This window comes from Pan troglodytes, chromosome 21, assembly GCF_028858775.2.
Source record: "Pan troglodytes isolate AG18354 chromosome 21, NHGRI_mPanTro3-v2.0_pri, whole genome shotgun sequence".
Classification (NCBI taxonomy): domain Eukaryota; kingdom Metazoa; phylum Chordata; class Mammalia; order Primates; family Hominidae; genus Pan; species Pan troglodytes.
In genome coordinates, this window is record NC_072419.2 from 76,543,472 (window position 1) to 76,568,211 (window position 24,740).

A 24,740-nucleotide genomic window follows, 5' to 3' on the forward strand; every position below is an offset into this window, starting at 1 on the left:
CATGTTTATACAGATAGCGGTGTAGGTATTTCCATGTTTACACAGATTGGGGTGTAGATATTTCCGTGTTTATACACATGGCGGAGTAGATACTTCCATCTTTATGGAGATGGCAGTGTAGATATTTTCATGTTCATAGAGATGGCGGTGTAGATATTTCCATATTTATAGAGATAGCGTTGTAGATATTTCCATCTTTCTACAGATGGCAGTGTAGATATTTCCATGTTTATACAGATGGCCGTGTAGATATTTCCATATTTATACAGATGTCTGTGTAGGTATTTCCATGTGTATACAGATGGTATTGTAGCTATTTCCATGTTTATACATATGGTGGTGTAGATATTTCCATGTTTATTCAGATGACTGTGTAGATATTTCCATGTTTTTACAGATGGCAGTGTAGATATTTCAATGTTTATATAGATGGCGCTGTTGATATTTCCATGTTTATACAGATAACGGAGGAGATATTTCCATGTTTATACAGAGAGCAGTGGAGATATTTCCATGTTTATACACATAGCGGTGTACATATTTCCATGTTTATAGAGACAGCGGTGTAGGTATTTCCATGTTTATACAGATAGCGGTGCAGATATTTCCATGTTTACACAGATGCCTATGCAGATATTTCCATATTTATACAGAGGGCTGTGTAGATATTTCTATATTTATACAGATGGCAGTATAGATATTTAAATGTTCCTACACATGACTGTGTAGGTATTTCCATGTTTATACAGATGTCTTTGTAGTTATTTCCATGTTTATAGAGATAGCGGTGCAGATATTTCCATGTTTATACAGATAGCGGTGTATATATTTCCATGTTTATACAGATCATGGTGTAGATATTTCCATGTTTATACAGATACCGGTGTAGGTATTTCCATGTTTATACAGCCCGCAGTGTAGATATTTCCATGTTTATAGAGATAGCAGTGTAGATATTTCCATGTTTGTACAGATGGCGGTGTTGATGTTTCCATCTATACACTGATTGCCGTGTAGGTATTTCCATGTGTATACAGATGGCATTGTAGATATTTCCATGTTTATACAGATGGTGGTGTAGATATTTCCATGTTTACACAGATGACTGTATAGGTATTTCCATGTTTATACAGATGGCGGTGTAGATATTTCCAAGTTTATAGAGATAGCGGTGTACATATTTCCATATTTATACAGATAACGGTGTAGAAGTTTCCATGTTTATACAGATAGCGGTGTAAATATTTCCATGTTTATACAGATCACGGTGTAGATATTTCCATGTGTATAGAGATAGCGGTGTAGATATTTCCATGTTTATACCGATAGCGGTGTTGATATTTCCATGTTTATAGAGACTGCGGTGTAGATATTTCCATGTTTATACAGATAGCGGTGCAGATATTTCCATGTTTGTACAGATGGCGGTGTTGATATTTCCATCTATACACAGATGACCGTGTAGATATTTCCATGTTTATACAGATGGTGGCGCAGATATTTCCATGGATATGTAGATGGCGGTATAGATATTTCCATGTTTATACAGATAGCGGTGTAGTTATTTCCATGTTTATATAGATAGCGGTGTAGATATTTCCATGTATGTACCCATGGCTGTGTAGATATTTCCATGTTTATACAGATGGCGGTGTAGATATTTCCATGTTTATACAGATAACTTTGTAAGTATTTCCATGTTTATACAGATGGCGGTGTAGATATTTCAATGTTTCGAGAGATAGCAGTGGAGCTATTTCCATGTTTATACAGATAGCGGTGTAGATATTTCCATGTTTATACTGATCTTGGTGTAGACATTTCCATGTTTAAAGAGATGGCAGTGTAGATATTTCCATGTTCATAGAGATTGCGGTGTTGATTTTTCCATGTTTATAGAGATAGCGGTGTGGATATTTCCATGTTTATACAGATAGGGGTGTAGATATTTCCCTGTTTATAGAGATGGCTTTGTAGATATTTCTATGTTTATACAGATCACGGTGTAGATATTTCCTTGTTTATACAAATAGCAGTGTAGTTTTTTCCATATTTATACAGATAGTGGTTTAGTTATTTCCATGTATATACAGATGGCTTTGTAGATATTTCCATGTTTATACAGATGGCTGTGTAGATACTTCCATGTTTATACAGATGACTTTGTAGGTATTTCCATGTTTATACAGATGGCGGTGTAGATATTTCCATGTTTATAGAGATAAATGTGTAGATATTTCCATGTTTATACAGATAACGGTGTAGATATTTCCATGTTTATACAGATCGCGGTGTAGATATTTCCATGTTTATACAGATAGCGGTGTAGTTATTTCCATGTTTTTAAGATATCGGTGTACATATTTCCATGTTTACACAGATTGCGGTGTAGATATTTCCATCTTTCTACAGATGGCATTGTAGATATTTCCATGCCTATAGAGATAGCGGTGTAGATATTTCCATGTTTGTACAGATGGCGGTGTTGATATTTCCATCTATACACAGATGGCCGTGTAGATATTTCCATGTTTATTCAGATGGCGGTGTAGATATTTCCAAGGACATGCAAATGGCGGTGTAGTTATTCCCATGTTTATACAGATAGCGGTGTAGGTATTTCCATGTTTACACAGATGGTGGTGTAGATATTTCCGTGTTTATACACATGGCGGAGTAGATACTTCCATCTTTATGGAGATGGCAGTGTAGATATTTTCATGTTCATAGAGATGGCGGTGTAGATATTTCCATATTTATAGAGATAGCGGTGTAGATATTTCCATCTTTCTACAGATGGCAGTGTAGATATTTCCATGTTAATACAGATGGCCGTGTAGATATTTCCATATTTATACAGATGTCTGTGTAGGTATTTCCATGTGTATACAGATGGTATTGTAGCTATTTCCATGTTTATACAGATGGTGGTGTAGATATTTCCATGTTTATTCAGATGACTGTGTAGATATTTCCAAGTTTTTACAGATGGCAGTGTGGATATTTCAATGTTTATATAGATGGCGCTGTTGATATTTCCATGTTTATACAGATAACGGAGGAGATATTTCCATGTTTATACAGAGAGCAGTGGAGATATTTCCATGTTTATACACATAGCGGTGTACATATTTCCATGTTTATAGAGACAGCGGTGTAGGTATTTCCATGTTTATACAGATAGCGGTGCAGATATTTCCATGTTTACACAGATGCCTATGCAGATATTTCCATATTTATACAGAGGGCTGTGTAGATATTTCTATATTTATACAGATGGCAGTGTAGATATTTAAATGTTCCTACACATGACTGTGTAGGTATTTCCATGTTTATACAGATGTCTTCGTAGTTATTTCCATGTTTATAGAGATAGCGGTGCAGATATTTCCATGTTTATACAGATAGCGGTGTATATATTTCAATGTTCATACAGATCATGGTGTAGATATTTCCATGTTTATACAGATACCGGTGTAGATATTTCCATGTTTATACAGCCCGCAGTGTAGATATTTCCATCTTTATAGAGATAGCAGTGTAGATACTTCCATGTTTGTACAGATGACTGTGTTGATGTTTCCATCTATACACTGATTGCCGTGTAGGTATTTCCATGTGTATACAGATGGCATTGTAGATATTTCCATGTTTATACAGATGGTGGTGTAGATATTTCCATGTTTACACAGATGACTGTATAGGTATTTCCATGTTTATACAGATGGCGGTGTAGATATTTCCAAGTTTATAGAGATAGCGGTGTAGATATTTCCATATTTATACAGATAACGGTGTAGATGTTTCCACGTTTATACAGATGGCGGAGTAGTTAGGTCCATGTTTATGGAGATGGCAGTGAAGATATTTTCGTGTTTATAGAGATGGCGGTGTAGATATTTCCATGTTTATAGAGATAGCAGTGTAGATATTTACATGTTTATACAGATGGCTGTGTAGATATTTCCATGTGTATACAGATGGCATTGTAGATATTTCCATGTTTATACAGATGACTGTATAGGTATTTCCATGTTTTTACAGATGGCAGTGCAGATATTTCCATGTTTATAGAGATAGCGGTGTAGATATTTCCATGTTTGTACACATTGCTGTGTTGATATTTCCATCTATACACAGATGGCCGTGTAGATATTTCCATGTTTATACAGATGGCCACGTAGATATTTCCATGTTGATGCAGATAGCGGTGTAGATATTTCCATGTTTATATAGATCGTGGTGTAGATATTTCCATGTTTATACAGATACCGGTGTAGGTATTTCCATGTTTTCACAGACCGCAGTGTAGATATTTCCATGTTTATAGAGATAGCAGTGTAGATATTTCCATGTTTGTACAGATGGCGGTGCTGATGTTTCCATCTATACACAGATTGCCATGTAGGTATTTCCATGTGTATACAGATGGCATTGTAGATATTTCCATGTTTACACAGATGACTGTATAGGTATTTCCATGTTTATACAGATGGCGGTGTAGATATTTCCATGTTTATAGAGATAGCAGTGTAGATATTTCCATATTTATACAGATAACGGTGTAGAAATTTCCATGTTTATAGAGATTGCGGTGTAAATATTTCCATGTTTATACAGATCACGTTATAGATATTTCCATGTTTATAGAGATAGCGGTGTAGATATTTCCATGTTTATACAGATAGCGGTGTAGATATTTCCATGTTTATACAGACCGCGGTTTAGATATTTCCATGTTTGTACAAATGGCGGTGTTGATATTTCCATCTATACACAGATGACCGTGTAGATATTTCCATGTTTATTCAGATGGCGGCGCAGATATTTCTATGGATATGTAGATGGCGGTGTAGATATATCCATGTATATAGAAATAGCGGTGTAGTTATTTCCATGTTTATATAGAGAGCGGTGTAGTTATTTCCATGTATGTACACATGGCTGTGTAGATATTTCCATGTTTATACAGATGGCGGGGTAGATATTTCCATGTTTATACACATAAATTATAAGTATTTCCATGTTTATACAGATGGCAGTGTAGATATTTCGATGTCTATAGAGATAGCAATGGAGATATTTCCATGTTTATACAGATAGCGGTGTAGTTATTTCCATGTTTATATAGATAGCGGTGTAGATATTTCCATGTATATACACATGGTTGTGTAGATATTTCCATGTTTATACAGATGGCGGTGTAGATATTTCCATGTTTATACAGAAAACTGTGTAAGTATTTCCATGTTTATACAGATGGCGGTGTAGATATTTCGATGTTTATAGAGATAGCAGTGGAGATATTTCCATGTTTATACAGATAGCGGTGTAGATATTTCCATGTTTATACTGATCGCGGTGTAGATATTTCCATGTTTATAGGGATGGCGGTGTAGATATTTCCATGATCATAGAGATAGCGGTGTTGATTTTTCCATGTTTATAGAGATAGCTGTGTGGATATTTCCATGTTTATACAGATAGGGGTGTAGATATTTCCATGTTTATAGAGAAGGCAGTGTAGATATTTCCATGTTTATATAGATCACGTTGTAGATATTTCCTTGTTTATACAGATCGCGGTGTAGATATTTCCATGTTTATACAGATCATGGTGTAGATATTTCCATGTTTATACAGATTGTGGTGTAGATATTTCCAACTTTATACTGATGGCGGTGTTGATATTTCCATGTTTATACAGATGGCCGTGAAGATATTTCCATGTTCATAGAGATAGTGGTGTAGATATTTCCATGTTTATACAGATGGCGGTGTAGATACATCCATGTTTCTGAAGATGGCGGTGTAGATATTTTCATGTTTATAGAGATGGCGGTGTAGATATTTCCATGTTTATGCAGATGTCTGTGTAGATATTTCCATGTTTATGCAGGTAGCGCTGTAGATATTTCCATGTTCATAGAGATGGCGGTATAGTTATTTCTCACTTTATAGAGATAGCTGTGTAAATATGTCCATGTTTATAGAGATGGCGGTGTAAGTATTTTCATGCTAATAGAGATAGCGGTGTAGATATTTCCATGTTTATACAGATAGCGGTGTTGGTATTTCCATGTTTATACAGATAGCGGTGTAGATATTTCCATCTTTATACAGATGGCAGTGTAGATATTTCCATGGTTATACAGATAGCGGTGTAGATATTTCCATGTCTATAGAGATAGCGGTGTAGGTATTTCCATATTTATACAGATTGCGGTGTAGATATTTCCAACTTTATACTGATGGCGGTGTAGATATTTCCATGTTTATACAGATGGCAGTGAAGTTATTTCCATGATCATAGAGATAGTGGTGTAGATATTTCCATGTTTATACAGATGGCGGTGTAGATACATCCATGTTTCTGAAGATGGCGGTGTAGATATTTTCATGTTTATAGAGATGGCGGTGTAGATATTTCCATGTTTATGCAGATGTCTGCGTAGATATTTCCATGTTTATGCAGATAGCGCTGTAGATATTTCCATGTTCATAGAGATGGCGGTATAGTTATTTCTAAGTTTATAGAGATAGCGGTGTAAATATTTCCATGTTTATAGAGATGGTGGTGTAGGTATTTTCATGTTTATAGAGATAGCGGTGTAGATATTTCCATGTTTATAGAGATAGCGGTGTTGGTATTTCCATGTTTATACAGATAGCGGTGTAGATATTTTCATTTTTATACAGCTCGCAGTGTAGATATTTCCATCTTTATACAGATGCCGGTGTAGATATTTCCATGTTTATACAGATGGCAGTGAAGATATTTCCATGTTTATACGGATAGTGGTGTAGATATTTCCATGTTTATACAGATGGCGGTGTAGATACATGCATGTTTCTGAAGATGGCGGTGTAGATATTTTCATGTTTATAGAGGTGGAGGTGTAGATATTTCCATGTATATAGAGACAGCACTGTAGATATTTCCATGTTTATAGAGATAGCGGTGTAGATATTTCCATATTTATACAGATAGCGGTGCAGGTATTTCCATGTTTATACAGGTTGCGGTGTAGATATTTGCATGTTTCTACAGATGGCGGTGTAGATATTTCTTTGTTTATACAGACAGCGGTGTAGATATTTCCATGTTTATACAGGTAGCGGTGTAGATATTTCCAAGTTTACAGAGATAGCGGTGTAGTTATTTCCATCTTTGCACAGATTGCCGTGTAGATATTTCCATGTTTACGCCGATAGCTGTGTAGATATTTCCAAGTTTACAGAGATATCTGTGTAGATATTTCCATGTTTACACAGACAGCATTGTATATATTTCCATGTTTATACAGACAGCGGTGTAGATATTTCCATGTTTATACAGATAGCGGTGTAGATATTTCCATGTTTATACAGATAGCGGTGGAGATATTTCCCTGTTTATCCAGATAGCGATGTAGATATTTCCATGTTTATACAGATAGCGGTGTAGTTATTTCCATGTTTATAGAGATTGCGGTGTAGGTATTTCCATGTTTATACAGATGGCTGTGTAGATATTTCCATGTGTGTACAGATGGCAGTGTAGTTATTTCCATGTTTATACAGATGGCACTGTAGATATTTCCATGTTTATACAGATGGCAGTGTAGATATTTCCATGTTTTTACAGATGGCAGTGTAGATATTTCAATGTTTATAGAGATGGGGCTGTAGATATTTCCTTGTTTAAACAGATAACGGTGGAGATATTTCCATGTTTATACAGACAGCAGTGGAGATATTTCCATGTTTATACACATAGATGTGTACATATTTCCATGTTTATAGAGACAGCGGTGTAGGCATTTCAATGTTTATACAGATAGCGGTGCAGATATTTCCATGTTTACACAGATGCCTATGCAGATATTTCCATATTTATACAGAGGGCTGTGTAGATATTTCTATGTTTATACAGATGGCAGTGTAGATATCTCTATGGTCCTTCACATGACTGTGTAGGGATTTCCATGTTTATACAGATGGCTTTGTAGATATTTCCATTTCTATAGAGATAGCGGTGCAGATATTTCCATCTTTACAGATAGCGGTGTATATATTTCCATGTTTATACCGATCGTGGTGTAGATATTTCCATGTTTATACAGATACCGGTGTAGATATTTCCATGTTTATACAGACCGCAGTGTAGATATTTCCATGTTTATAGAGATAGCAGTGTAGATATTTCCAAGTTTGTACAGATGGCGGTGTTGATGTTTCCATCTATACACAGATTGCCGTGTAGTTATTTCCATGTGTACACAGATGGCATTGTAGATATTTCCATGTTCATACAGATGGTGGTGTACATAATTCCATGTTTACACAGATGACTCTATAGGTATTTACATGTTTATACAGATGGCGGTTTAGGTATTTCCATGTTTATAGAGACAGCGGTGTAGATATTTCCATATTTATACAGATAACGGTGTAGAAATTTCCATGTTTATAGAGATAGCGGTGTAAATATTTCCATGTTTATACAGATCACGGTGAAGATATTTCCTTGTTTATACAAATAGTTGTGTAGTTATTTCCATGTTTATACAGATAGCGGTGTAGATATTTCCATGTTTATACAGATGGTGGTGTACATAATTCCATGTTTACACAGATGACTGTATAGGTATTTCCGTGTTTATACAGATGGCTTTGTAGATATTTCTATGTTTATACAGATGACTTTGTAGGTATTTCCATGTTTATACAGATGTCGGTGTAGATATTTCCATGTTTATAGAGTTAGCTGTGTAGATATTTCCATGTTTATACAGATAGCGGTGTAGATATTTCCATGTTTATACAGATCGCGGTGTAGATATTTCCATGTTTATACAGATAGCGGTGTAGATATTTCCATGTTTTTACAGAAATCGGTGTAGATATTTCCATGTTTACACAGATTGCAGTGTAGATGTTTCCATCTTTCCACAGATGGCATTGTAGATATTTCCATGTTTATACAGATGGCGGTGTAGATATTTCCATTTTTATATAGTTGGTGGTGTAGACATTACCATCTTTATACAGATTGCGGTGTAGATATTTCCATGTTTATACAGATCGCGGTGAAGATATTTCCATGTTTATACAGATCGCGGTGTAGATATTTCCATGTTTATACAGATCGCGGTGTAGATATTTCCATGTTTATACAGATAACGGTGTAGATATTTCCACGTTTATACAGATAGCGGTGTAGATATTTCCATGTTTATAGGGATAGCGGTGTAGGTATTTCCATGTTTATAGACATAGCTGTGTAGATATTTCCATGTTTATATAGATGGCGTTGTAGATATTTCCATGTTTATACCGATAGCGGTGTTGGTATTTCCACGTTTATACAGATAGCGATGTAGATATTTCCATGTTTATACAGCTCGTGGTGCAGTTATTTATATGTTTATACAGATGGCATTGTAGATATTTCCTTATTCACACAGATGGCGGTGTAGATGTTTCCATGTTTATACAGATGGCTGAGTAGTTAGTTCCATGTTTATGGAGATGGCAGTGTAGATATTTTCATGTTTATAGAGATGGCCGTGTAGATATTTCCATGTTTATAGACATAGCAGTGTAGATATTTACATGTTTATACAGATGGCTGTGTAGATATTTCCATGTGTATACAGACGGCATTGTAGATATTTCCATGTTTATACAGATGACTGTATAGGTATTTCCATGTTTTTACACATGGCAGTGCAGATATTTCCATGTTTATAGAGATAGCGGTGTAGATATTTCCATGTTTGGACAGATCGCGGTGTTGATATTTCCATGTATACACAGATGTCCGTGTAGATATTTCCATGTTTATACAGATGGTGGCATAGATATTTCCATGGACATGCACATGGCGGTGTAGATATTTCCATGTTTATACAGATAGCGGTGTAGATATTTCCATGTTTAAACAGCTGGTGGTGTAGATATTCCCGTGTTTATACACATGGCGGAGTAGATACAGCCATCTTTATGGAGATGGCAGTGTAGATATTTTCATGTTTATAGAGAAGGTGGTGTAGATATTTCCGTATTTATAGAGATAGCGGTGTAGATATTTCCATCTATCTACAGATGGCAGTGTAGATATTTCCATGTTTATACAGATGGCGGTGTAGATATTTCCATATTTATACAGATGTCTGTGTAGATATTTCCATGTGTACACAGAAGGTATTGTAGGTATTTCCATGTTTATACAGATGGTGGTGTAGATATTTCCATGTTTATTCAGATGACTGTGTAGATATTTCCATGTTTTTACAGATGGCAGTGTACATATTTCAATGTTCATAGAAATGGCGCTGTAGATATTTCCATGTTTATACAGATCGCGGTGTAGATATTTCCATGATTATACAGATAGCAGTGTAGATATTTCCATCTTTTTACAGATATCGGTGTAGATATTTCCATGTTTACACAGATTGCGGTGTAGATATTTCCATCTTTCTACAGATGGCATTGGAGATATTTCCATGTTTATACAGATGGCGGTGTAGATATTTCCATGTTTATATAGATTGTGGTGTAGATATTTCCAAGTTTATACAGACCGCGGTGTAGATATTTCCATGTTTATACAGATCGCAGTGTTGTTATTTCCATGTTTATACAGACAGCGGTGTAGATATTTCCATGTTTATACAGATAGCGGTGTAGTTATTTCCATATTTAAACAGATAGCGGTGGTGATATTTCCATGTTTACACAGAGAGCGATGTAGATATTTCCATGTTTATACAGATTGCATTGTAGGTATTTCCATGTTTATAGAGGTAGCGGTGTAGATATTTCCATGTTTAAACAGATGGCTGTGTGGATATTTCCATGTGTATATATCGCAGTGTAGATATTCCCATGTTTATGCAGATGGAGGTGTAGATATTTCCATGTATGTACAGATGGCGGTGTAGATATTTCCATGTTTATAGAGATGGCGGTGTAGATATTTCCATGTTTATAGAGATAGCGGTGTAGATATATCCATGTTTACAGAGAGAGCGGTGAGGATAATTCCATGTTTATACAGATAGCAGTGTAGATATTTCCATTTTTATAGAGATAGCGGTTTAGATATTTCATATTTATACAGATAGCGGTGTAGATATTTCCATGTTTATACAGATTGCGGTGTAGATATTTCCATGTTTATACAGATTGCGGTCTAGTTATTTCCACGTTCATAAAGATGGCGGTGTAGATATTTCCATCTTTCTATAAATGGCAGTGTAGATATTTCCATGTTTATAGAGATGGCAGTGTAGATATTTTCTTGTTTATGTAGATGGCGTTGTAGATATCTCCATGTTTAAAGAGATGGCGGTGTATATATTTCCATGTTAATGGAGATAGCGGTGTAGATATTTCCATGTTTATAGAGATAGCGGTGTAGTTATTTCCATGTTAATAGAGATAGCGGTGTAGATATTTCCGTGTTTCTACAGATGACTATGTAGATATTTCTATGTTTGTACAGATGGCAGTGTAGCTATTTCCATGTTTATAGATATAGCGGTGTAGATATTTTCATGTTTATACAGATTGCGGTGGAGATATGTCCATGTTTATACAGATAGCAATGGAGATATTTCCACGTTAATACTCATAGCGGTGTAGATATTTCCATGTGTATACAGATAGCGGTGTAGATTTTCCATGTTTATATAGATGGCTGTGCCGATATTTTCATGTTTATTCAGAGTTCTCTGTAGATATTTCCATGTTTATATAGATGACAGTGTAGATATTTCCAGGTTTATACAGTTGACTGTGTAGATATTTCCATGTTAATACAGATGGCGGTGTAGATATTTACATGATTATAGAGATAGCGGTGTAGATATTTGCATGTTTATAGAGATAGCGGTGTAAATATTTCCATATTTATACAGATAGTGGTGTAGATATTTCCATGTTTTTACCGATAGCGGTGTAGGTATTTCCATCTTTATTCAGAGTGTGCTGTACATATTTCCATGTTTACACTGATCACTGTGTAGATATTTCCATGTTTATACAGATAACGTTGTAGATATTTGAATCTTTATACAAAGGGTGGTGTAGATATTTCCATGTTCCTACACATGACTGTGTAGTTATTTCCATGTTTATACAGATGGCGGTGTAGATATTTCCATATTTATAGAGATAGCAGTGTAGATATTTCCAGGTTTATACAGATAGCGGTGTAAATATTTCCATGTTTACACAGACTGCAGTGTAGATATTTCTATGTTTATACAGATAGCGGTGTAGATATTTCCATGTTTCTACAGATGGCGGTGTTGCTATTTCCATCTGTACACAGATTGCCATGTAGATATTTCCATCTTTATACAAATGGCGTTGTAGATATTTCCATGGATATGCAGATGGCTGTGTGGATATTTCCATGTTTATAGAGATAGCGGTGTAGGTATTTCCATTTTCATAGACATAGCGGTGTAGATATTTCCATGTTTATACAGATAGCGGTGCAGTTATTTCCATGTTTGTACAGATGGCGGCGCAGATATTTCTATGGATATGTAGATGGCGGTGTAGGTATTTCCATGTATATACAGATAGCGGTGTAGTTATTTCCATGTTTATATAGAGAGCTGTGTATATATTTCCATGTATGTAAACAGGGCTGTGTAGATATTTCCATGTTTATACAGATGGCGATGTAGTTATTTCCATATTTATACAGATTTCAGTGAAGATATTTCCATGTTTATACAGATAATGGTGTAGATATTTCCATGTTTATACACATGGCGGTGTAGATACATCCATGTTTCTGAAGATGGTGGTGTAGGTATTTTCATGTTTATAGAGATGGCGGTGTAGATATTTCCATGTTTATACAGATGTCTGTGTAGATATTTCCATGTTTATGCTGATAGCGGTGTAGATATTTCCATGTTTATACAGATAGCGGTGTAGATATTTCCATATTTATACAGATAGCGGTGTAGATATTTCCATGTTCATACAGATAGCGGTGGAGATATTTCCCTGTTTATACAGATAGCGATGTAAATATTTCCATGTTTATACACATAGCGGTGTAGATATTTCCATGTTTATAGAGATAGCAGTGTAGATATTTCCATGTTTATACAGATGGCTGTGTAGATATTTCCATGTGTGTACAGAAGGCGGTGTAGATATTTCCATGTTTATACAGATAGCACTGTAGATATTTCCATGTTTATTCAGATGGCAGTGTAGATATTTCCATGTTTATACAGATATCGGTGTAGATATTTCCATGTTTAGAGAGATAGCGGTGTAGGTATTTCCATCTTTGCACAGATGGCGTTGTAGGTATTACCAAATTTACACAGATAGCGGTGTAGATATTTCGAAGTTTACACAGATAGCTTTGTAGATATTTCCATGTTTACAGAGATAGCATTGTAGATATTTCCATGTTTATACAGATTGTGGTGTAGTTATTTCCATGTTGATAGAGATAGCGGTGTAGATATTTCCATGTTTATACAGGTAGCGGTGTGGAAATTCCCATGTTTATACAGATCACTTTGTAGACTTTTCCATCTTTCTACAGATGTCAGAGTAGATATTTCCAAGTTTACAGAAGGCAGTGTAGCTATTTCCATGTTTATACAGATGTCTGTGCAGATATTTCCATGTTTATGCAGATGGCGGTGTAGATATTTCCAAGTTTATAGAGATGGCGGTGTAGTTATTTCTATGTTTATAGAGATAGCGGTGTAAATATCTCCATGTTTATAGAGATGGTGGTGTAAGTATTTTCATGTTTATAGAAATAGCGGTGTAGATATTTCCATGTTTATACAGATAACGCTGTTGGTATTTCCATGTTTATACAGATAGCGGTGTAGATATTTCCATGTTTATACAGCTCGTGGTGTAGATATTTCCATCTTTATACAGATGGCAGTGTAGATATTTCCATTTTTATACAGAGAGCGGTGTAGATATTTCCATGTCTATAGAGAAAGCGGTGTAGGTATTTCCATATTTATACATATTGCGGTGTAGATATTTCCATCTTTATACAGATGGCGGTGTATATATTTCCATGTTCATACAGATAGCGGTGGAGATATTTCCCTGTTTATACAGATAGCGATGTAAATATTTCCATGTTTATACACATAGCGGTGTAGATATTTCCATGTTTATAGAGATAGCAGTGTAGATATTTCCATGTTTATACAGATGGCTGTGTAGATATTTCCATGTGTGTACAGATGGCTGTGTAGATATTTCCATGTTTATACAGATGGCACTGTAGATATTTCCATGTTTATACAGATGGCATTGTAGATATTTCCATGTTTATACAGATAGTGGTGTAGATATTTCCATGTCTACAGTGATAGCGGTGTAGTTATTTCCATATTTATACAGATGGCGGTGTAGATATTTCCATCTTTATACAGATGGCGGTGTAGATATTTCCATGTGTATACAGATGGTATTGTAGCTATTTCCATGTTTATACAGATGGTGGTGTAGATATTTCCATGTTTATTCAGATGACTGTGTAGATATTTCCATGTTTTTACAGATGGCAGTGTAGATATTTCAATGTTTATAGAGTTGGCACTGTAGATATTTCCATGTTTATACAGATAACGGTGGAGATATTTCCATGTTTATACAGAGAGCAGTGGAGATATTTCCATGTTCATATAGAGAGCAGTGTAGTTATTTCCATGTATGTACACATGGCTGTGTAGATATTTCCATTTTTATACAGATGGCAGTGTAGATATTTCCATGTTTATACAGATCGTGGTGGAGATATTTCCATGTTTATACAGATACCGGTGTAGATATTTCCATGCTTATACAGACCGCAGTGCAGATATTTCCATGTTAATAGAGATAGCAGTGTAGATATATCCATGTTTATACAGATGGCGGTGTTGATGTTTCCATCTAAACAAAGATTGCCGTGTAGATATTTCCATGTTTGTACAGATGGCGGTGTTGATGTTTCCATCTATACTCAGATTGCCGTGTAGGTATTTCCATGTGTATACAGATGGCATTGTAGATATTTCCATGTTTATACAGATGGTGGTGTAGATATTTCCATGTTTACACAGATGACTGTATAGGTATTTCCATGTTGATACAGATAGCAGTGTTGATATTTCCATGTTTATACAGGTAGTGGTGTAGAAATTCCCATGTTTATACAGATGGCTTTGTAGATATTTCCATCTTTCTACAGATGTCAGTGTAGATATTTCCAAGTTTATACAGATGGCAGTGTAGATATTTCCATTTTACACAGATGTCTGCGTAGACATTTCCATGTTTATGCAGATGGCCGTGTAGATGTTTCCATGTTTATACAGATGGCGGTGTAGATATTTCCATGTTTATACAAATGGCAGTGAAGATATATCCATATTTATACAGATGGTGGTGTAGATAATTCCATGTTTATACAGAAGGCGGTGTAGATACATCCATGTTTCTGAAGATGGTGGTGTAGGTATTTTCATGTTTATAGAGATGGAGGTGTAGATATTTCCATGTATATAGAGATAGCAGTGTAGATATTTTCATGTTTATAGAGAAAGCGGTGTAGGTATTTCCATATTTATACAGATGGCAGTGTAGATATTTCCATGTTTATACAGATATCGGTTTAGATATTTCCATGTTTATAGAGATAGTGGTGTAGGTATTTCCATCTTTGCACAGATTGCGGTGTAGGTATTGCCAAACTTACACAGATAGCGCTGTAGATATTTTCAAGTTTACACAGATAGCTGTGTTGATATTTCCATGTTTACAGAGATAGCATTGTAGATATTTCCGTGTTTAGACAGATTGCAGTGTAGTTATTTCCATGTTGATAGAGATAGCGGGGTAGATATTCCCATGTTTAGACAGGTAGCGGTGTAGAAATTCCCATTTTTATACAGATCGCTTTGTAGACATTTCCATCTTTGTACAGATGTCACTGTAAATATTTCCAAGTTTATGCAGATGGCTGTGTAGATATTTCCATGTTTATAGAGATGGCGGTGCAGTTATTTCTATGTTTATAGAGATATTGGTGTAAATATCTCCATGTTTATAGAGATGGTGGTGTAAGTATTTTCATGTTTATAGAGATAGCGCTGTAGATATTTCCATGTTTATACAGATAACGGTGTTGGTATTTCCATGTTTATACAGATAGCGGTGTAGATATTTCCATGTTTATACAGATGGCAGTGTAGATTTTTCCATGTTTATATAGATAGAGGTGTAGATATTTTCATGTCTATAGAGATAGCAGTGTATGTATTTCCATATTTATACAGATTGCGGTGTACATATTTCCAACTTTATACAGATGGCGGTGTAGATATTTCCATGTTTATAGAGATGGCGGTGTAGATATTTCCATGTTCATTGAGATAGCGGTGTAGATACATCCATGTTCATAGAGATAGCAGTGAGGATATTTAAATGTTTATACAGATATCAGTGTAGATATTTCCATTTTTAAAGAGATAGCGGTTTTCATATTTCATATTTATACAGATATCGGTGTAGATGTTTCCATGTTTCTACAGATTACCGTGTAGATATTTCCATGTTTATACAGATAGCGGTGTAGATATTTCCACGTTTATACAGATGGCGGTGTAGATATTTCCATCTTTCTACCAATGGCAGTGTAGATATTTTCATGTTTATAGAGATGGCGGTGTAGATATTTCCATGTTTATATAGATGGCAATGTAGATATTTTCTTGTTTATGTAGATGGCGTTGTAGATATCTCCATGTTTAAAGAGATGGCGGTGTATATATTTCCATGTTGATGGAGATAGCGGTGTAGATATTTCCATATTTCTACAGATGACTGTGTAGATATTTCCATGTTTATACAGATGGCGGTGTAGATATTTCCATGTTTATAGAGATGGCGTTGTAGATATTTCCATGTTAATTGAGATAGCGGTGTAGATATTTCCATGTTTTTAGAGATAGCGGTGTAAATATTTCCATGTTTATTGAGATAGCGGTGTAAATATTTCCATATTTATACTGATAGTGGTGTAGATATTTCCATGTTTTCACAGATAGCGGTGTAGATATTTCCATCTATATTCAGAGAGTGCTGTACATATTTCCATGTTTATACAGATCACTGTGTAGGTATTTCCATGTTTATACAGATAACGTTGTAGATATTTCCATCTTCATACAAATGGTGGTGTAGATATTTCCATGTTCCCAGACATGACTGGGTAGATGTTTCCATGTTGACAGATGGCGTTGTAGATATTTCCATGGATATGCAGATGGCGGTGTGGATATTTCCATGTTTATAGAGATAGTGGTGTAGGTATTTCCATGTTTATAGACATAGTGCTGTATATATTTCCATGTTTATATAGATGGCTTTGTAGATATTTCCATGTTTATACCGATAGCGGTGTTGGTATTTCCACGTTTATACAGACAGCGATGTAGATATTTCCATGTTTATACAGCTCGCGGTGCAGATATTTATATCTTTATACAGATGGCATTGTAGATATGTCCTTATTCACACAGATTGCGGTGTAGATGTTTCCATGTTTATACAGATGGCGGAGTAGTTAGTTCCATATTTATGGAGATTGCAGTGTAGATATTTTCATGTTTATAGAGATGGCGGTGTAGATATTTCCATGTTTATAGAGATAGCAGTGAGGATATTAACATGTTTATACAGATGGCTGTGTAGATATTTCAAAGTGTATACAGATGGCATTGTAGATATTTCCATGCTTATACAGATGACTCTATAGGTATTTTCATGTTTTTACAGATGGCAGTGCAGATATTTCCATGTTTATAGAGATAGCGTTGTAGATATTTCCATGTTTGTACAGATGGCGGTGTTGATATTTCCATCTATACACAGATGGCCGTGTAGATATTTCCATGTTTATACAAATGGAGGCGTAGATATTTCCATGGACCTGCAGATGGCGGTGTTGATATTTCCATGTTTATACAGATAGCGGTGTAGATATTTCCATGTTTACACAGATGGTGGTGGAGATATTTCCGTGTTTATACACATGGCGGAGTAGATACTTCCATCTTTATGGAGATGGCAGTGTAGATATTTTCATGTTTATAGAGATGGCGGTGTAGATATTTCCATATTTATAGAGATAGCGGTGTAGATATTTCCATCTTTCCACAGATGGTAGTGTAGATATGTCCATGTGTATACAGCTGGCGGTGTAGATATTTCCATATTTATACAGATGTCTGTGTAGATATTTCCATGTGTATACAGATGGCTTTGTAGGTATTTCCATGTTTATACAGATGGTGGTGTAGATATTTCCATGTTTATTCAGATGACTGTGTAGATATTTCCATCTTTTTACAGATGGCAGTGTAGATATTTCCATGTTTATGCAGATAGCGGTATAAATTTTACATGTTTACAGAGATAGCGGTGTAGATATTTCCATATTTATACAAATGACTGTGTAGTCTTTTCCATGTGTATTCAGATGGCAGTGTAGATATTTCCATGTTTATACAGATGGAGGAGTAGATATTTCCATGTTTATACAGATGACTGTGTAGATATTTCCATATTTTTACAGATAGCGGTGTAGATATTTCCATTTTCATACAGATGGCGGTGTAGATATTTCCATGTTTATAGAGATGGCGGTGTAGGTATTTCTATGTTTCTAGAGATAGCGGTGTAGATATTTCTATGTGTATAGAGATGGCGGTGTATGTACTTTCATGTTTATAGAGATAGTTGCGTAGATATTTCCGTGTTTATACAGATGGCGGTGTAGGTATTTCCATTTCCATGTTTATACAGATAGCGGTGTTGGTATTTCCATGTTTATGCAATTAGCGGTGTAGACATTTCCATGTTTATACAGCTCGCGGTGTAGATATTTCCATCTTTATAGAGATGGCAGTGTAGATATTTCCATGTTTATAGAGACGGCGGTGTAGATATTTTCATGTTTGCACAGATAGCGGAGAAGATATTTCCATGTTTATACAGATAGCAGTGTAGATATTTCCATGTTTATACAGATCGTGGTGTAGATATTGACATGTTTATACAGATAGTAGGGTAGATATTAACATGTTTATACAGACCGCGGTGTAGATATTTCCATGTTTACTCACATAGCATGATAGATATTTCCATGTTTATGTAGATTGCGGTGTAGATATGTCCATGATTATACAGATAGCGGTGTAGATATTTTCACGTTTATAGAGATAGCGGTGTAGATATTTCCATATTTGCACAGATTGCTGTGTAGATATTTCCATTTTTACACAGATAGCTGTGTAGATATTTCCGTGTTAACACAGATAGCATTGTATATATTTCCATGTTTATACAGATAGCGATGTAGATATTTCCATGTTTATACAGATAGCGGTGTAGATATTTCCATGTTTATAGAGATAGCGGTGTAGATATTTCCATGTTTATACAGATGGCTGTGTAGATATTTCCATGTGTGTACTGATGGCAGTGAAGATATTTCCATGTTTATACAGATGGGGCTGTAGATATTTCCATGTTTATACAGATGGCAGTGTAGATATTTCCATGTTTATACAGATAGCGGTGTAGTTATTTCCATGTTTACAGAGATAGCGGTGTAGATATTTCCATCTTTGCACAGATTGCGTTGTAATTATTGCCAAATTTACACAGATAGCCGTGTAGATATTTCCAAATTTACACAGATAGCTGTGTAGATATTTCCATGTTTACAGAGATAGCATTGTAGATATTTCCATATTTATACAGATTGCGGTGTAGTTATTTCCATGTTGATACAGATAGCGGTGTAGATATTTCCATGTTTATACAGGTAGCGGTGTAGAAATTCCCATGTTTCTTCAGATCGCTTTGTAGACATTTCCATCTTTCTACAGATGTCAGTGTAGATATTTCCAAGTTTATACAGATGGCAGTGTAGATATTTCCATGTTTATACAGATGTCTGTGTAGATATTTCCATGTTTATGTAGATGGCGGTGTAGATATTTCCATGTTCATAGGGATGGCGGTGTGGTTATTTCTATGTTTATAGAGACAGCGGTGTAAATATTTCCATGCTTATAGAGATGGTGGTGTTAGTATTTTCATGTTTTTAGAGATAACGCTGTAGATATTTCCATGTTTATACAGATAACGGTGTTGGTATTTCTATGTTTATACAGATAGCGGTGTAGATATTTCCATGTTTATACAGTTCGTGGTGTAGATATTTCCATCTTTATACAGATGGCAGTGTAGATATTTCCATGGTTATACAGATAACGGTGTAGATATTTACCTGTCTATAGAGGTAGCGGTGTAGGTATTTCCATATTTATACAGATTGCGGTGTAGATATTTCCATCTTTATACAGATGGCGGTGTAGATATTTCCATGTTTATACAGATGGCAGTGAAGATATTTCCATGTTTATACAGATTGTGGTGTACATATTTCCATGTTTATACAGATGGCGGTGTAGATATTTCCTTGTTTGTAGATATTTCCATGTTTATACAGAAATCGGTGTAGGTATTTCCATGTTTATAGAGATAGCGTTGTGGATATTTCCATATTTATACAGATAGCGGTGTAGGTATTTCCATGTTTATTCAGATGGCGGTGTAGATATTTCCTTGTTTATAGGTATTTCCATGTTTATAGAGAAATCGGTGTAGGTATTTCCATGTTTATAGAGATAGCGGTGTGGATATTTCCAGGTTTATACAGAGAGCGGTGTACATATTTCCACGTTTTACAGATAGTGTTGTAGATATTTCCATCTTTATACAGATAGCGGTGCAGATATTTCCATGTTTACACAAATAGCCGTGTAGTTATTTCTATGTTTACACAGATAGAGTTGCAGATATTTCCATGTTTATAAAGATAGCGGTGCAGACATTTCCATGTTTATACAGATAGCGGTGTGGCTATTTCCATGTTTATACAGATAGCGGTGTGGGTATTTTCATGTTTATACAGATAGCAGTATAGATATTTCCATGTTTATAGAGATGACTGTCTAGATATTTCCATGTTTATACAGTTTTCCGTGTAGATATTTCCATGTTTATACAGATGGTGGTGTAGATATTTCAATGTTTATACAGATGACTGTGAAGTTATTTCCATGTTTATACAGATGTCAGTGTAGATATTTTCATGTTTATAAAGATAACATTGTAGATATTTCCATGTTTATACAGATAGCGGTGTAGACATTTCCATGTTTAGAGAGACAGCGTTGTAGATATTTCCACATTTATACAGATAGTTGTGTAGATCTTTCCAGGTTTATACAGTTAGCGGTGTAGATATTTCCATGTTTATACAGATAGCGGTGTAGATATTTCCATGTTTATAGAGATGGCGTTGTAGGTATTTCCATGTTTAGAGATAGCGGTGTCGATATTTCCATGATTATACAACTCGCAGTGCAGATATTTCCATCTTTATACAGATGGAATTGAAGATATTTCCATGTTTATACTGATAGTGGTGTAGATATTTCCATGTTTATACAGATGGCGGTGTAGATATAGCCATGTTTCTGAAGATGGCGGTGTAGATATTTTCATGTTTATAGAGATGGCGGTGTAGATAATTCCATGTTTATAGAGAAAGCGGTGTTGGTATTTCCATGTTTATAGAGATAGCGGTGTAGATATTTCCATATTTCTACAGATATCAGTGTAGGTATTTCCATGTTTATACAGATGGCGGTGTAGATGTTTCCATGTTTCTACATATGGCGGTGTAGATATTTCCTTGTTTGTACAGATAGCGGTGTAGATATTTCCATGTTTGTACAGATAGCGGTGTAGATATTTCCTTGTTTATACAGATAGCGGTGTAGATATTTCCTTGTTTATACAGATAGCGGTGTAGATATTTCCATGTTTATACAGATAGCGGTGTAGATATTTCCATGTTTTCAGAGATAGCGGTGTAGATATTTCCCTCTTTGCACACATTGCCGTGAAGATATTTCCATTTTTACACAGATAGCTGTGTAGATATTTCCATGTTTACACTGCTAGCGTTGTAGATATTTCCATGTTTATACAGACAGCGGTGTAGTTATTTCCATGTTTATACAGATAGCGGTGAAGACATTTCCATGTTTATATAGATAGCGGTGGAGATATTTCCCTGTTTATACAGATAGCGATGTAGATATTTCCATGTTTATACAGATATCGGTGTAGGTATTTCCAGGTTTATAGTGATAGCGGTGTAGATATTTCCATCTTTATACAGATAGCGGTGTAGATATTTCCATGTTTATACAGATGGCGGTGTAGATAGTTCCATGTTTATGGAGATGGCGGTGTAGATATTTCCATGTTTATATAGATGGCAGTGTAGATATTTCCGTGTTTGTAGAGACTGTGGTGTTGATATTTCCATGTTTATAGAGATAGCGCTGTAGGTATTTCCTTGTTTATAGAGATAGTTGTGTAGATACATCCATGTTTATACATATGGCTGTGTAGATATTTCCATGTGTATACAGATGACTCTGTAGATATTTGTATGTTTACACAAATGGCGGTGTAGATATTTCCATATTTATACAGATAGCGGTGTAGATATTTAGATGTTTATACAGATAACGGTGTAGATATATCCATGTTTATAGAGATAGCGATCTAGAAATTTCCATGTTTATACAGATAGTGGTGTAGATATTTCCATGTTTACAGAGATAGCGGTGTAGATATTTCCATCTTTGCACAGATTGCGTTGTAGATATTTCCATCTTTACACAGATAGCGGTGTCGATATTTTCATGTTTATAGAGATGGCGGTGTAGATATTTCCATGTTTTTAGAGATAGCAGTGTAGATACTTACATGTTTATACAGATGTCTGTGTAGATATTTCCAAGTGTATGCAGACGGCATGGTAGATATTTCCATGTTTATACAGATGACTGTATGGGTATTACCATGTTTTTTCAGTTGGCAGTGCAGATATTTTCATATTTATAGAGATGGCGGTGTAGATATTTCCATGTTTATAGAGATAGCGGTGTTGATTTTTCCATGTTCATAGAGATAGCGGTGTAGATACTTCCACGTTTATACAGATAGCGGTGCAGATATTTCCATGTTTATACAGATGGCTGTGTAGATATTTCCATGTTTAAAGAGATGGCGGTGTGGATGTTTCCATGTTCATTGAGATAGCGGTTTAGATATACCCATGTTCATAGAGATAGCAGTGAGGATATTTCCATGTTTATACAGATAGCAGTGTAGAAATTTCCATGTTTATACAGATAGCGGTGTAAGTATTTCCATGTTTATACAGATCACGGTGTACATATTTCCTTGTTTATACAAATAGCGGTGTAGTTATTTCCATGTTTATACAGATAGTGGTGTAGATATTTCCATGTATATACAGATGGCTGTGTAGATATTTCCATATTTATACAGATGGCTTTGTAGATATTTCCATATTTATACAGATGACTTTGTAGGTATGTCCATGTTTATACAGATGGCGGTGTAGGTATTTCCATGTTTATAGAGATAGCTGTGTAGATATTTCCATGTTTATACAGATAGCGGTGTAGATATTTCCATGTTTATACAGATTGCGGTGTAGATAATTCCGTTTATAAAGATCGCGGTGTAGATATTTCCATGTTTATAGAGATAGCGGTGTAGATATTTACATGATTTTACAGATATCGGTGTAGATACTTCCATGTTTACACAGATTGCGGTGTAGATATTTCCATCTTTCTACAGATGGCATTGTAAATATTTCCATGTTTATACAGATGGCGGTGTAGTTATTTCCATGTTTATATAGATGGTGGTGTAGATATTACCATGTTTATACAGATAGCGGTGTAGACATTTCCAAGTTTATACAGATCACGGAGAAGATATTTCCATGTTTATAGAGATCACAGTGTAGATATTTCCAAGTTTATACAGATCGCGATGTAGATATTCCCATGTTTATACACATAGCGGTGCAGATATTTCCATGTTTATAGAGATAGCGGTGTTGGTATTTCCATGTTTATAGACATAGCGGTGTAGATATTTCCATGTTTATATAGATGGCATTGTAGATATTTCCATGTTTATACCGATAGAAGTGTTGGTATTTCCACGTTTATACAGATAGCGATGTAGTTATTCCCATGTTTATACAGCTCGCGGTGCAGATATTTATATCTTTATACAGATGGCATTGTATATATTTCCTTATTCATACAGATGGCGGTGTAGATGTTTCCATGTTTGTACAGATGGCGGAGTAGTTAGTTCCATGTTTATAGAGATGGCAGTGAAGATATTTTCATGTTTATAGAGATGGCGGTGTAGATATTTCCATGTTTATGCAGATAGCAGTGTAGATATTTACATGTTTTTACAGATGGCTGTGTAGATATTTCCATGTGTATACAGATGGCATTGTAGATATTTCCATGTTTATACAGATGACTGTATAGGTATTTCCATGTTTTTACAGATGGCAGTGCAGATATTTCCATGTTTATAGAAATAGCGGTGTAGATATTTCCATGTTTGTACAGATGGCAGTGTTGATATTTCCATCTCTACACAGATGGCCGTGTAGATATTTCCATGTTTATACAGATGGCGGCGTAGATATTTCCATGGACATGCAGATGGTGGTGTAGATATTTCCATGTTTATACAGA